At 45.5% G+C, this 16419-nt stretch overlaps 1 long non-coding RNA gene across 1 annotated transcript in view; it reads right to left on the bottom strand.

The window, feature by feature from the left end:
* LOC105737776 overlaps nt 1-16419 on the bottom strand; it is a 73490-nt gene that overhangs the window by 50990 nt on the left and 6081 nt on the right. The window contains exon 2 of the long non-coding RNA XR_001113460.2: nt 1884-1987. This is a non-coding gene — a long non-coding RNA (uncharacterized LOC105737776). The remainder of the gene's footprint in view (nt 1-1883; nt 1988-16419) is intronic.

The raw sequence follows: 16419 nt of genomic DNA, 5'->3' as shown, positions 1-16419 counted from the left end.
CTGCACATTGTGCACATGTACCCTAAAACCTAAAGTATAATAAAAAAAAAAAAGGTAAAAAAAAAAAAAGGTCTGGTCGTTCTTAGGATATTCGGAGCAATTTGGATGCCAAGGTGGACAGTGTGTTTTTGCACCCTCTCTCGGAGGCACTTCTTGAGCCCATGGTTAAGTGATAAAAGGCTTCTCGGTTTTAAGCCATGAAAAGGCTTGTTGGTTTTGAGTCATAATTGAAATAGGTATACTTTTAAAAATTTGGACTTTTGTATCTAAAAGGGTTTTGTTGTTGTTGTTTGTTTGCTTTGTTTTGTTTTTTTGAGAGATGAAATCTCGCTCTGTTGCCCAGGCTGGAGTAAAGTGGCACGATCTCGGCTTACTGCAACCTCCGCCTCCCAGGTTCAAGCGATTCTCCTGCCTCAGTGTCTCAAGCAGCTGGGACTACAGGCATGCGCCACCAAGCCCAGCTAATTTTTGTAATGTTTAGTAGAGACAGGGTTTCACTATATGTTGTTCCAGGCTGGTCTGGAACTCCTGACCTCGGGTGATCCACCCACCTTGGCCTCCCAAAGTGCTGGGACTACAGGCATGAGCCACCGCGCCCAGCCAGTTGTTTGTTTTTAAAGAGTGCTCTCATCCTAAGCTGTCCTATTGGGTACCTATGGGTAAATCAAATTAAACGACACAAAATAATTTAATGGCTACCGTTAGCGATTCCCTTAGCAAGATTAAAGAACGCAATCAGACTTAGAACAAAAATTCAATCCACACCGCTATAAATTTTCCCTGGGTGGTGAGACTGCAAAAGGCACTTATGTCACCAAAGCCCGGGACTTGGCAGGAGGCCCCAGCGCGGAGGCTGCAGCTCCTGCTGACCAGGAAGGCCCGGAGCATCTCACGGTCATGAAAGAGCCTCCGCCCTCACGCAGGAGGTCCCCGGAAGCAGGTCTGGAACTCCGTCCAGTCCTCCGGGTGGCAGTGCACTAGCGACCCTGACTACGAGCTCCAGGAACAGGCGAAACATGCCGCACTCAGCTCCTAGGGGCCCCAATTCTGACAAAGGGAGGCTGCAGCACTCTGTGTAGGCTCCTTAAAGTCTTTGATGGGCTTAGAGCTAGAACCAACCAACCAGAGAGGAGAAAGAAAACGGATTCAAAGATAGGAAATACAATCGGCTAAAAGCAGCGTTTAATAACCGCGTCCTGGAGAGGGAAGGGAAGGCACCAATGCGAGGCCCGCGTGGCTGAGTCGCGTCACCTTGCCCTTCCCGTGTAATGGGACCAAGGAAGAAGCACAGTCCTACTGCCCGGGGCGCCTGCCCGCCACAGGCCCTCCCCTCCGGGTTTCCCAGCGCGGGAGCTACGGGGCAAGTGCACTGCCTCGCCGCTCCACACTCGCTTGAACGCATAAGAAAGCCTCATCAGACTCAGCTCCGGGCTGGGAGGGCTGCGGAGGCCCCGGGAGCAGCAAGCTGGCCCCAGCCCGGGTGGCGGTTCGCATCCATGCACGTCCAGCCGGGGTCACCACCTGGAAGCGCTGCATCCCATCACCTGCTTCGGGTCCTTCCAGTGCCCACCGATGCCACTGCCCAGTTACGGGGAGGATTGTACGGGGGGTGGGGAGGGACACACAGCACCCTAGAAAACAAACCTCACGCACGCCGAGGGCACCAGGACCCTCTAGCAGCGACGCGCCTCAAGTCGCTGCAGAAGCTGCAGAAGGTACATCTAGCCCTGTCTACATGGGCTCCTTGGGCAGAAGGGAACATCTCACACTCCAACCCGAGCAAATCTAGCGCTCCTGCGAACACCGCCGGCCCCAACAGCAACGAATTCATCCATCCCAGATTCGCCACCAGGGTCCGACGGTTCTGTCCCCGCGGGCCTTACCACTTGGCTTGCGGTGTTGACGCTGGACTGTCCGAAGGCTTTTGGCAAAGTTGCTTCCCAAGCGTGTTTACCGTGGAAGGGTGAACAGCCACCAAAGACACCACCTGCAACACAAGTACATAGGAGGTTAAGAGCCACGTGTCTTTTCTGAATTAAGGGTAAAAGTGAGAGTTTCAGGAAGATGATGCTTATAATTAGAAACTCTTAACTTTCCCCACTTTTACCTTTTTAGATCCATGGTTCAATTGCAAATACCTTCATTAAGCTTAATTGTCATTTTTTTTTTTTTTTTTTTTTTTTTTTAAAGGGAGGACAGGGGTTGCATTGGCAGGACTCATTTGTTCCTCCCCATAGGTCTGGTTCATTCCTCCCTGGGCACTTCCTGGTTGGGACTCGGGCGTCCCCGGCATATCACCGACTGCTCTGAGCCCCTCTGAGGCTGTCTACTAGGGAGAGTGCTGGTGGAACTGTGTGATCCAGAAATAACGCTCTTAAAAGTCTATGTTTCTATGATAATTACAGAATAGAATTTTAACATTGGAATTAACTTTTATTCCAACATTTCTCTATATAGTTGCAAAACTAGTTCAGAAATCTTAATGATCCACTTTTCCTTAAGAAGAATTGCATTTCTGTTTCCAGAAAGAATGCCTTGTGAAGAAGCTGCCACCTCTTTAAATACACAGATCACAAAGCAAGTGGGAAAACACATCTACATAGATACACAAATATTTATTCCTTCCACAAATGGAAGGATGCTGAGTGTTCTCTGTACCCAGCGCCATTCTTGGTCCTTGGGATATAACAATAAATCAAAATCAGGAAATATTTTATTTTACATAATAGATAATAAAATGAAGTAGAAATGATAAAGTTTTTAAAATAGCATTAGAGGGCAGAGAGGAAATAAACAAGGAAATCTGTAAAATAGATTGTGGCACCTTGGAAAATGAGGCAGGAGGCAGGGTGGTTGGGAAAAGCCCTGGGAGGGGACCTGTGGGTGGAACCCGGATGGAGTCTAGCAGCAGGCACAGCCCAGGAGTCCAGTGAAGCTGGGAAATGCCCAACACCCTTGGGTGGAGAGCAAGGTAGACTGAAGAACAAGACAGATTTTCAGGTCATTACAACACCAGGAAAGGAGAAATCCCTGTTCCTGTCAAGCTTCCGAACCACTCTGATCTCTCTACACAAGACCAGCCCTGGCCGGGCGCAGTGCCTCATGCCTGTAATCCTAGCACTTTGGGAGGCCGAGGCGGGTGGATCACCTGAGGTCAGGAGTTCGAGACCAGCCTGGCCAAAATGGTGAAACCCTGTCTCTACTAAAAATACAAAAATTAGCCGGGTGTGGTGGCAGGCGCCTGTAATTCCAGCTACTTTCGGAGGCTGAGGCAGGAGAATCACTTGAACCCGAGAGGTGGAGGTTGCAGTGAGCCGAGATGGCGTCATTGCACTCCAGCCTGGGTAACAAGAGCGAAACTCCATCTCAAAACACACACACACACACACACACACACACGCACCCCAACAACAAACCAGCCTTGGGCTGGGTGCGGTGGCTTACGCCTGTAATCCCAGCACTTTGGGAGGCCGAGGTGGGTGGATCACAAGGTCAGGAGTTCAAGACCAGCCTGGCCAAGATGGTGAAACCCCATCTCTACTAAAAATACAAAAAAATTAGCCTGGCGTAGTAGTGGGCACCTGTAATCCCAGCCACTCGGGAGGCTGAGGCAGAGAATTGCTTGAACCCGGGAGGCGGAGGTTGCAGTGAGCCGAGATTGCGCCACTACACTCCGGCCTGGGCGACAGAGCGAGACTCGTCTCAAAAAAAAAAAAAAACCAGCCTTTTCCAGGACCACCCACCTGTTGCTGCAGGGGAAGATGGGGCTCACAGCTTCCTCCCACAAAGGTTAACACCAGGACAACATTTTCCTTCATTTCCACCAATTCCATCATAATAACTTCCAAATAATGAGACATTCAAATACATTATCTTCAATTTAGCTCAATCTGAACTTCCATATTGGGGCCCTTTGCAACCCATGCAAAGAAGAACCCATGCAACCCATGCAAAGAACCCATGCAACCCATGCAAAGAACCCACGCAACCCATGCAAAGAACCCATGCAACCCATGATTTTAAAGAAGTCTATTACTTTTTATGCATTTTTAAGCAATAGGCTTCTTTAAAATGCATTAAATAATGAATTTAGCTGCTACACAGGAACACTGAATAATTTTTCTTAATAACCTCAGTTGTATGAACCTGACATATTTTCAGAAAAAAAAATAATAATAACCTCAGTTGACCAAGACAGATAGGAAGTTACTAGAAAGATATTCACTTTTTAATTCAACTAAGTAAATATCAATATTTTTACCATTGAATACCAAAATATATCTAAATTATTTTCTATAACTAAAATAAGATTATTTTCTATAACTAAAATAAGATTATCTGCTTTGGGATTTTTATTTGCTTCCAAAAAATAAAGATCTGTATCTTAAGAAAAATAAGTATTTACTTTTTAATTGTTTTATATATGTGAAAGACTTTTTGATTTTAGAACATTTAATTGACAAAGATTGTATATATTTAAGGTATACAACATGATGATATACATTTAAACATATATATTGTGTAATTGTTACAGTACAGAGGTCTGGATCCAGACCTCGAGAGAGTTCTTGGATCTCGAGCAGCAAAGAATTCAGAGCAAGTCCGCAGTGCAAAGTAAAAGCAAGTTTATTAAGAAAGTAAAATGGCGAAAGGACAGCTACTCCATAGACAGAGTAGGGCCTTCCCGAAAGTAAGAGGAGGAACGCATGCACCCTATGTACAATGCTGCTATATATAAAGGATAAAAATAGATCTTGGGAAGATGTGCTCTGCTACGAGGGTTTGTGATAAAGGATTAATTTTCTTAATTACTATCTTTTGTAAGAATCAGTATTATTATTTTTAAAGCAAAATTAGCAATGCCTTTGCTCTCCAGATATCAGGATATCTGGACACTCCCAAGTCTGGGTCTGTTTTAGTAAACATTATTAATCTGTTCCCTTTACTGTAAACATCTAGAGGCTAGGAAAGCCTGATTTTCTGGGAATGCAGCCCAGCCAGTCTCAGCCTCATTTTCCTAGCCCTCACTCAAAATGGAGTCACTCTGGTTCAAAAGCCCCTGACATAATGATTACTAGTGAAAGCCATTTTTGAAAACAAAAATAAAGTTACTTTGCAGAGAGCAAGTTAAAATACAGTTAGTCAAATAGACTTCACATTCAGATTCACGTGCAGATGAGTAAATAGTAAGTTTCCAACAATACTAAACTGATTAATACAAAAGAAATATAACCTTTTTTTTCAATTTGCAAATGACTTCTTCATTTCAATGAATTTGAAGAAGGAAACAGAACCCTCTGAGTTCACAGAAGCTTGTGGAGGGAATCATCACTGTCAACATGAGCAGCTCAGGCAGTTCTTACCATGACACTGTCATATTTCAAAGCTTATTTTTGTTGTTGTTGTTGTTTTGAGACAGAGTCTGGCTCTGTCACACAGGCTGGAGTGCAGTGGCATGATCTCATCTCACCGCAGCTTCAACTTCCCAGGCTCAAGCGATCCTCCCACTACAATCTCCCGAGTAGCTGGGACTACAGATGTGTGCCACCATGCCTGGCTAATTTTTGTATTTTTTTGGTTCAGAGATGAGGTTTCTCCACATTGCCCAGGCTTTAAAGCTTATTTTCTATGTCAAGTACTCGGAAGTCAGAGCATCTTGATCCACAGGAACCAGGCAACATCCTGTATGGCTAGACCTATAGGGCAGCCACAACAGCCACCCACCACACAGGACAGCAGCAGCAGCACCCCAGAGCCACAGGTACAAAACAATGCACCTGGAATCCCAATCTGGGGTTCTCATTTTCTACCCCAGCAGCAGGAGTGAGGAGAACTGGAGGTGTCAGGTGACTGGCAGATCTGTGAGACAGAAGTGGAGTTGAGACCCCCAGAGAGGGCTGGCTGAATCTCTACCCCTGTCTTCCCATCTGCTCTGCCCACAGGCTGGCCAGTTGGCCTCTAAGTCACCTGTCACTCCATCCAGGGTCTCTCTCCCTCCTGGCCTCTGAGCCCAACACAATGAGGCTCGAGAATGTATTTCCAAGGGTTTTCCCAGCTAGAAAAGAAAGAGAAAAAAAGCAGAAGGAAAAGGTCTATCCATGGTACTCAGGGCAGAATGAGTCAATCCCCACAGAAACTCCAGGGTTCCCTAAGCTTCCCCACCTGTCTCCACCAGCCACCTAGACAAGCCCCAAATTAGCTGTAGGTAAGGAGTTTTTCAACCACTGAGGACTTGCCAAGCACAGAGTGGTCCTCTAAGGCTAGATGAGAACTAAGACCTCTGAGCACATCCCAAAGTCCAATCCAGCACAATCCAGAAATGCCACTGTGTGACCGTACAAACTCTGCACAAGACACATGGTGGGGCATTTGCACAAGGCAGAGGGTACGTGCATTAGTGACAAAGAGGAGAAAGAAATTAATCTCTTTCAGGGTGCAAACCTCTCACCAGCATTTCAGATGGGAAGCTCCCAGGGCACACCAGCCCACCCACCAGGTTATAGCAATGCCCCTTTCTCCTTTGGACACAGGGCACCTCAGGCCACACCCCATGAGTGCAGGCTAGGATGGGCTGCTGACTTCTAGGTACTGGGTGCTTAGTGAGCCTTTTGTTTCTACTGAGTAAGAAGAATTACAAAGAATAATATTACAAACAATCTTATTACAGTACACCTAAAATTAATTATTATCATTATATCATATTTGCTTTAATTTTCCTAAAGAAAAAAAACAACAAGGACTAGAGCTAAAACTACAGTCCCAAACATCCTCAGGCCCAGCCCTGCCCCTGTCTTCCACTCTGCATCCCTTGCAATGATCAGGGCCTTGATGGACATGCTTAGTCCATTTTAAATATTTTTCTAGGCATGAATATGAACCCAAGAACAATATAAGGATTGTTTTTGTGCCTTTAAAATTTAGAAAAAATATATGCATTTTATACATTCTACAATTTTTTTATTTTTATTTTTTTTGAGACAAGGTCTTACTCTGTTGCCCGGAGAGCAACAGAGTAAGAGAGAGAGTGGCACAATCATGGTTCACTGCAGCCTCCACCTCCTGGGCTCAAGTGATCCTCCTGCCTCAGTCTCCCGAGTAGCTGGGACTACAGGCTTGTGCCTTGGCAGCTTCCATGTGGTGTTGAGCCTGCAGGTGCACAGAAGTCAAGAATTAAGATTTGGGAACCTCCATCTAAATTTCAGAGGATATATGGAAACACCTGGATGCCCAGGTGGAAGTTTGCTGCAGGATCAGGGCTCTCATGGAGAGCCTCTGCTAGGGCAGTGCAGAAGGGAAATGTGGGGTGGGAGTCCCCACACAGAGTCCCTACTGGGACACTGCCCAGTAGAGCTGGGAGAAGAGGGGGCCACCGTCCTCCAGACCCCAGAATGGTAGATCCATTAACAGCTTGCACCATGCACCTGGAAAAGCCACAGACACTCTATGCCAGCCCATGAAAGCAGCCAGAAGGGGCTGTACCCTGCAAAGCCACAGGGGTGGAGCTGCCCAAGACTATGGGAACCCACCTCTTGCATTAGTGTGACCCGGATGTGAGACATGGAGTCAAAGGACATCATTTTGGAGCTTGAAGATTTGACTGCCCCACTGGATTTTGGACTTGCATGGGGCCTGTACCCCCTTTGTTTTGGCCAATTTCTCCCATTTGGAATGGCTGTATTTGCCCAATGCCTATACCGCCACTGTATCTAGAAAGTAACTAACTTGCTTTTGATTTTACATGCTCATAGGCGGAAGGGACTTGCCTTGTCTCCAATGAGTCTTTGGACTGTGGACTTTTGAGTTAATGCCAAAACGAGTTGAGACTTTGGGGGACTGTTGAGAGGGCATTATTGGTTTTGAAATGTTAAGACATGAGATTTGGGAGGGCCCAGGGGCAGAATGATATGGTTTGGCTGTGTCTCCACCCAAATCTCATCTTGAATTGTAACTCCCACAATTCCCACATGTCATGGGAGGAACCTAGTGGGAGGTAATTGAATCATGGGGGTGGGTCTTTCCTGTGCTGTTCTTGTGATAGTGAATAGGTCTCATGAGATCTGATGCTTTTAAAAATGGGAGTTTCTCTGCACAAGCTCTCTCTTTGCCTGCTTCCATCCATGTAAGATGTGATTTCCACCTCTTGGCCTTTCACCATGATTGTGAGGCCTCCCCAGCCATGTGGAACTGTGAGTCCAATGAACTTCTTTCTTTTGTAAATTACCCAGTCTTGTGTATGCCTTTATCAGCATGAAAACAGACTAATGCATTGACTCACAGTTCCACATGGCTGGGGAGGCCTCACAATTACGGTGGAAGGCAAAGGAGAAGCAAAGGCATATCTTACATGGCAGCAGGCAAGCGAGCATGTATGGGGAGCTCCCCTTTATAAAACCATTAGATCTCAGGAGACTTATTCACTATCATTCGGAAAACACAGGGAAAATCCCACCCTCATGATTCAATTACTTGTCACTGGGTCCCTCCCATGACACATAAGAGCTACAATTCAAGATGAGATTTGAGTGGGGACAAATATCAACCATATCAATGGGGTTTTGCCATGTTGCCCAGGCTGATCTCAAACTCTTGGCCTCAAGTGATCCTCCCACCTCAGTCTCCCAAAGTGCTGGGATCACAGGCATGAGCCCCTGTGCCTGGACATACTTCTTTAGGTTTCACAATAGCAATGTTGTCTACAGGAGTAATTGAGGAAGTTATAAATCTTGTGACTGCTTACTTGACTCCAGGACAGTAAGCAATTATGGAAAAGCAAGTGAAGCCATGGCAGGTTATTGTTTAACTATGCCTATATTTTAGCAAATTTCAAGCCCCTCCAATAATGCTAACCTTGTGACCTTCTGTTAGTCTTTACAAATATGGTTTCAATTTTTGAAAAAGGAAGGGATCCATTCAAGGAAAGTACTAGTATAGCCTCTGTGCAAGAATGAGCAAAAGCAATTTAGCTTGCTAGGAGCAAGATGGAGTCAGTTATGTCAGATTTCCCTTACTACTGTAGTTTTTGCAAAGGTGATTTCACCTGCTTAGACTTAGGAAAAATGGGCTTCACAGACAATTCTCAATTGAATTCAAGCTGAGGCAACCATGACCCAATAGCTGTCCTCTGGCAGCGTCAGAACTCATCAACTGCATAAACCATATCTCCACTGTGCCCAGGTGCAGCTGGGCCCCACTGGTAGGCTATCCTCCTGAGAACCTGCATGTGCTTATCCAAGTTCACAGCACATCTCAGACCACTTCCACAAACCTCTCCAGGTGAACTCTGCAGAGCTCTGCTTGCAGCCCTTTACCTCCTTGGAACAGGATTTCATCGAAGAGTCATCATGTCACGCCTAGGAACAAGGTTTACAGCTATATAAATGTCATTACTGAGCTAAAAACTACACTGAGTTTTTAAATGATTTTAGGTTAAAAACAGAAGGATAGGAAGAGAGAAAAAGTTGATGGCTACTCCTGAAAGTTCCCTAGGTGGTTAGCCACTTGAAGGGGCCAACTGAAAGTTATGCCCCTTCCTCCTGCAACAGGAGTGCCTCTGCCTAACTGTTACAGAAAGACCAGATTGAATTCACCCCCAATCCATGTGACACGTGTGTGTTTTGTTTTTTTCATTTTTTTGAGACAGGGTCTTGCTCTGTCACCCAGGCTGAAGTGCAGTCGTGCAATCACAGCTCACTGCAGGCCCAAACTCATGGCTAAAGCAATCCTTAGCCTCCTGAGTAGCTGGGAATGTCAGATTTCCCTTGCTATGATAGTTTTTGCAAAGGCGATTTCAGCTGCTCAGGAAAAAGATGTCCAATAACAAAAGGTAGCAAATAGCATCATACAGCCATTAGGAAACTTAGGAGAAATAGACTTCACAGGTAATTCTCAATCAAATTCAGGTGCATGCCACCATGCCTGGCTAATATTTTGAAAAATTTTGTGTAGCGATGGTGTCCCACTATGTTGCCCAGGCTGTGTGTGTATACGTGTGTTTGGGAGGGTGCAGTTCACAAGGAGCAGTTACCACATGTCAAGAATTATGTAAACAACACTAAGTTTTCTATGACACATCATTGCTAAATTTTCCTCTCTTTTTCCTTAGAATCCTATTCTAAAGGTGAAAGACACAATACTGAAGCAGAAGGAAAATAAAAACATAACAAAGCAGGATGCTCTTTCATAAGTTAGATGAGAACAACATAGGAAACGATTCTGGGTTAAATCAGTAGTGCGTGGAGAAAAGAAAATCAAGTGACCACATGTGCAGGGCACTCCTAGAATTAGCAGGGAACCACAGGACGGACCCAAGCTCTGCCCTCTAGCAGACTGGGCAACCCACACTACACAACTCACAACCCCTGGCCTTGGTGCCTTAGAGCTTTCCAGGAAAAAGACGGATTTACATTAATAATCAACCAAGAGAAATTAGAGATCTACAGACACAAGTCAAATAACAAAAGGTAGCAAATAACATCATATAGCCATTAAAAACTAGGACAGGAAGGACCTCAACGACAGGAAAACTGAAGTCACCATACAGTTTAGAAATGGTTATTGCATGTCACAAAAACATTACACGTACATGCACTTGTGTTAGAAAAAGATTCACCAAAATACTGAATTCACATTACAATATGTGTCCATACTTCTATTTGTATTCTTAGGTACAGTTCGGATTCTTTTTCAGTGAGCATGTATTATTTTTTAGTATCATAAGCGCTGGCAGAGAGATAGCACTGAGATCAGAGAAAGATGAGCATACTTCCAGCTGTGGTCTTCAATGTCCTTGGGGACATGGGGCCAAGAGATAGGAAGGATTAGACCTATCAGGAAAGATGGTAGAGCACTCTGAGCAGGTTGGAGAAGGCAACATGGGACAAGGAACTCACCCTGGAATGGGGGTGTGGGAGAGGGCCAGGCAGGAACTTCAATGACAGGCAAAGCAATCTGCACAGAATCCTATCAATATTGCAGGGCCACAGAAGTGATATGAGTAAGAGAAAGGGACCAGTTGAGGCACAGAAAGAAAGAAAATCTAAAAAACTGATGATACCAAGCATTGGTGAAAATGTGGAGCAACTGGAACTCTCATTCATATGTTGCTGGATAGGAATGTGAAATTGTACAGCCGCTGATGTTGGCTGTATGACCCAGCAATTCCAAACCTAAGTATCTGCCCCAAAGCAACAAACACACATGCCCACACGCAAATGTGTATGCATATATTTATACCAGCATTTTCTACTAATAAAAAAAAAATCAGAAGCAACCCAAATGGCTACCACAACTAAAATGACCCATGCCGAAATGTATTGTCTGAAACTCTACGTCATGGGCTCTTGTCCCTGTGGCGTCTGTGGATGCAAAATATTAAGTTTGGTGCATTTTTCTGGGGAACAAGGAGCTTTTTGAGTCTCAAAGAGTATGGTGGTCAGTTTTATGTGTCAATTTGATGAGGCTTTATTGCCTAATTATTCAACTAAACATTAGTCTCGGCGTGGCTATGGAGCTCTTTTGTAGATGAGGTTAATACCTATAGTTAGTTGACTTTAAGTAAGTAAAGGAGATTACTCTTGATAGTGTGAGTGAGCCTCATCTAACCAGCTGAAGGCTCTAAGAGCAAAAACTGATGTTTCCTGATAGAGGTATTCTGCTTCAAGACTTCAGCATCAATTTCTACCTGTTTCCAGCCTACCCTACAGATTTCAGACTTGCCAGCTTTCACAATCATGTAGGCCAACTCCTTGAGATGAATCTCTTTGACATGCATCTCTTTGACATGCATTACATATCTCCCACTGGCTCTGCTTCTCTGGAGAACTTGATAGATATGGGGGAAATCTGGAAATGGACCATCCACAGTAGCAGCAGGAGGAGGAGGAGGTGAAACAAGTGGCCCAGAGCCGCCTGCAGTGCTGGGAGGCGTGAAGTGGAATAGAATTAGGAGAATCAGGACCAGGACTCTGATGGGGCAACAGCAGCCCAGGCTCATGGCAGGAGCACAAGAAGACCGAGTTTCATAGGAACACAAGAGGAGGGATGAGGCGGGAACCCAATCCTGGGCCTGGCTTAGTCTCAGGAGCAATGCAGAGCATCGTCTCAGACAGAGGCAGCAATATGCCCATCATGCTGGTTACTCATACACTGAACCCACCAGGGAGGGCACGACGGGGAAAGGTGGTGATACAGCTTGCAGGGGGGATATGGCCAGGAGGGTTATGGTGGCGGTTAGGGGTAACATACAAAAAGTTAAGGCCAGGAGGTTAATTCCAGATGAGTAAAACCAGATGAATGTGGCCAGGTGGAGAAAAGCATGAAGTTAAGACTAAGGTCAGGAGATTAAGCTCAGCTGAATAAAGCTAGGTAGTCAACATCAGGTGAGTAAGGTCAAAAGGTTAAGGCTAGGTGAGTAAGACCAGCTGGATAAGCCAATTGGGTAAGGACAAATGAGTAAGGCCAGGAGGTTACAGCCAGTGTGTTAAGGCCTGGTGAATAAAGCCACGTAGATAATACTGGGTGGGTGAACCCAAGAGGTTCAGGCCAAGAGTTTAATAAGTCCAGGTAAGTAGAGCCAAGGAATTAAGGCCAGGTGGGTAAGTCAGGTTGGTAATGCCAGGATATTAAAAACAGAAGTTTAATGCCAGATGAGTGAGGCTAGGTGGGTAAGGCCTACTTGATATTTGCACCTGTGTCATCCTCGCCTCACTGAACTGATATCTGTAGCCCTTAGCAAACTGGAAGTGATGGAGTGTGGCTTCTGAAGCTAGGATAGTTCCCGTTCTCTTGGATCACTCACTCCATGGAAAGCTGGCAGCCATATTGTGAGGACACTCAAACAGCCCTGTGGAGAGGCCCTGATGGTGAGAAATGGAGGCCTCCTGCCTGCGGCCACGTGTCTGAGTCATCTTGGAAGCAGACCCTCCAGCCCCTATCAAGCTTTCTGATGACTGCAGATCTGGGCAACATCCTGACTGCAACCACATGAGACATCCTGGGACAGATGTACCCAAACCAAGCCACTTCCAAATTCCTGACCCATGGAAACTGTGCGGGATAATACATATTTATCATCATTGTAAGCCACTAAGTTTTGAGGTTGTTTAATTCATAGCAATAGATAGCTAATACAGTAGTTAGAATTTTTTCTAGAACATTAAAAAAATTGCCTCTTTTCATGAACCAGGTTAGTCATGAATATGTTTTTGAAGGGATCATGAATCCTACATAAATTAATTTAGTTCCATATGGAAAGATCATTGGCATTGTCACCTATAATCCTACCCTCCACCCCTAAAGCAGTGCCCCTCCAGCCTCCTCCAAACTGTGCTCGCTTTCCTAAAATTCTCCCCGCCTCCTGGAAGCTAATCCCAAAGGACAATGAAATATTTTAATATAAAGACCTCACTGGCTTACAATGGTGAAGTACAGCAAGAACCAACTAAGTTACCAGGAAGTTATTTTAGTCTTCCTTGAAAAAGAACATCACTATGTTGCTGATTTAATTTCGATTTGTGGTCAACCATAACACCCCACTGAAGTTCTGTACAACCACAGTGCAGTTTAGTCAGCCTTGCCCCAATCTAAAACCTAGCACTTGCTTGTCATTCCGTGCTCGCTGCTGTCCACCTTTGAAAAGAACCACTAACTGCTCCACCTCCTTCCCAGGGTGGAGCCCAAGCAGGGCAGTAACGTGGGGACCCTAGGCTACCATTCCCACCCGAAGAATGGGATAGCACACTAGCCCCCGCCCCGTGAAAATTAAGGTGCAGTGTTTGAACATTTAAAACCCTGTACATGGGGTGACCAACCATCTGGGTTGGGACTCCCGGGGACAAAGAAGGGCTCCTAGGTTGCTGAAATTCCAGGGCTCAAATCAGGCAAGTCCCAGGCTACCTGTAAAGTGCAGGTTGGTCAATGGAAGCTGTTAATAGTAACACCATCCAGGATCTGTCTGCTAATGCAAGCGTCAGTGTCAACACTGTGTACAAGGGGTGCATATCGGCCCACTGGGAACTGCCTCCTACCTGTGTTCAAGCTTCCTGCAGCAAAGCCTCAGGATCCAAGTTCCTGCTCTTCCAGGCAAAGGGCCAACATGCCAGTCTTCACTCGAGGGACCTTGCTAGTTCTCATCTCAAGAACCACCCCTGTCTGTAACCTCCCCCACATCCTGCCCTGTGTAAGTCTGGGTCTCCTCTAACACTTAAGACGTTAAGGCAGTCCAAGGTCATGCAACAAATTACATCATCAAACACAATTATCTGTACAATAATATACAAAAACAGATTGGTTATAACCTCTAAAAATCTTGTTTTTTAATATAAAGACATTCTTAAAGGTTAATATTTAGTGAATGCTATAAAACCTCAGCCAGGCACAGTGGCTCATGCCTGTAACCCCAGCATCTTGAGAGGCTGAGGCTGAGAGAATTGCTTGAGGCCAAGAGTTCAAGACCAGCCTGGGCAACATAGTGAGACCTTGTCTATACTAAAAGAATTAAAAAAAAAATTAGCCAGGCATGGTGGCACATGCTTGGTCCCAGCTACTTGGAAGGCTGAGGTAAGCGGATCTCTTGGGCCTGGGAGGTCAAGGCTGCAATGAGCCATGGTCATGCCACTGCACTCCAGCCTGGGTAACAGAGCAAGACCCTGTCTCAAAAACAAACAAACAAAAAACCTCAATCATACCAACACAAATATTGACTTGAAAAAATTATTACAATTATACCGCCTGAAACACGCCATTCACGAGTCTTTCTTTTTTATATTTCGTAGCATGTAGAGTACAACCTAGAGGAACCTGATGACAGGCATTAAAATGCAAACTTTTATTTTTTCAAATGTATTAATTACTGAAGTTACTATTAATTTTAAAATAAGTGCACTGGGCTTATTTACCTGTGAAGTCTTTATACTCAAGATACAAACTTACCTCCCAGTAAGGAAATGTTAAATTGCTAAGTACATTGACATATAAACCAATAGCAAACGTACTCCTTGCTACAGCTAAACTTAATTTTTCTTAGAAAAACTATATCCAACCATTTGGCTTTCTAGTTAATGGAAACAAAAGTTGATTATTCTTTTCCATCTTATATTAGATAAAACTGTACTATTAGGAGCAGCAATAACAGTAAAACACATTTCCAAAACACATCGTGCTGCTAGAGAAAGCTGAACTAATTAAAAATGAGGACTATAAAATTGAATAGAATGATATTACTTCATTTAGCAATCCTTACTAGTGCTCACCACGTACCAGGTTTTACAAACGCAACTGATTTAAGTTCCATAACAGCTCTAAGAGGGGTCCTATTACTGCCATCTTTTTTTCCTTTCTTTCTTTTTTTTTTTTTTAGACAAGCTCTTGCTGTGTCAGCCAGGCTGGAGTGCAGTGGCAGGATCATAGCTCACTGCAGCCTCAACCTCCTGGACTCAAGTGATCCTCCCAAGCAGCTAGGACTACAGGTGCATGCCACCATGCTTGGCTATTTTTTTTTTTTTTTAGAGGTGGGTTCTCACTATGTTGCCCAGGCTGATCTTGGACTCCTGGGCTCAAGTGATCCTCCCCCCTTAGCCTCCCAAAGTGCTGGGATTACAGGCGTGAGTCACCACACCCACCCCATCATTTTTTAAAATGCACAAGTGACCACGATTCTCAGGATTCTGCAGTTGTCTGCATCACCCACGGATCAAGTGCAAACTCCTAGACTAGACAGAGATGGCTCAGGAAGGAGACGTCACCCCCTGGCCCACCTCACACCACTTTCCTTCCAGCTTCCCATCCCAGCCCCTCAACACCCCCAGCCACACAGCCCTGTCCCACCTCCAGCTGCACCTCCTAGGACTCAGTCCAGATTGACTCTTACCCTGGAGCCCCCAGGGTAATGGAGACCAAGTCAGGCACCAGCTCTGGCTAGGGAGACAAAGGAAGGAGGGGTGCAGACAGTCCAGTCCCCGTGAGGAAGGGATAGGGGCCAGCACACAGGAGGAGAAGCCGCCAGGCTGGGCACAAACCCAGAGGAAACTCAGTGAGGCCTGTGCACCCTCCTGCCTCCTCTCAGCCCCCCTTGCTGGACTCTTCTCTCCCCACTTCTCGTTTACTGTACAATTTACTAACTTGTTTTCCATTGCCTTTCTCTCCCCATTAGAGTGCACACCCTGTAAGGGCAGGAATTTTGCCTGGTAAGAGAACTGCTGAAGCAAGGATCCTGCTGTTGAGATCGAAGAGGTTCACAGGCCAGGCCCAGAGGAGGTGAGGCAGGGGGGCAGTGAAAGAGAAGAATGCAGGGGTCCACCCCGTACATAATTCAGGCTTGAGGGTCACCCGGTCTGTCACAGCTACTCAACTCTGCCACTGTAGCAAGAAAGCAGCCCCAGATGATCTGTAACCAAATGATCAGGCCTGTGTCCCAGCACAACT

This window comes from Nomascus leucogenys, chromosome 22a, assembly GCF_006542625.1.
Source record: "Nomascus leucogenys isolate Asia chromosome 22a, Asia_NLE_v1, whole genome shotgun sequence".
NCBI classification, from domain to species: domain Eukaryota; kingdom Metazoa; phylum Chordata; class Mammalia; order Primates; family Hylobatidae; genus Nomascus; species Nomascus leucogenys.
Note: the sequence above shows the minus strand (reverse complement) of the source record. Positions and strands in the feature narration are given on the sequence as shown.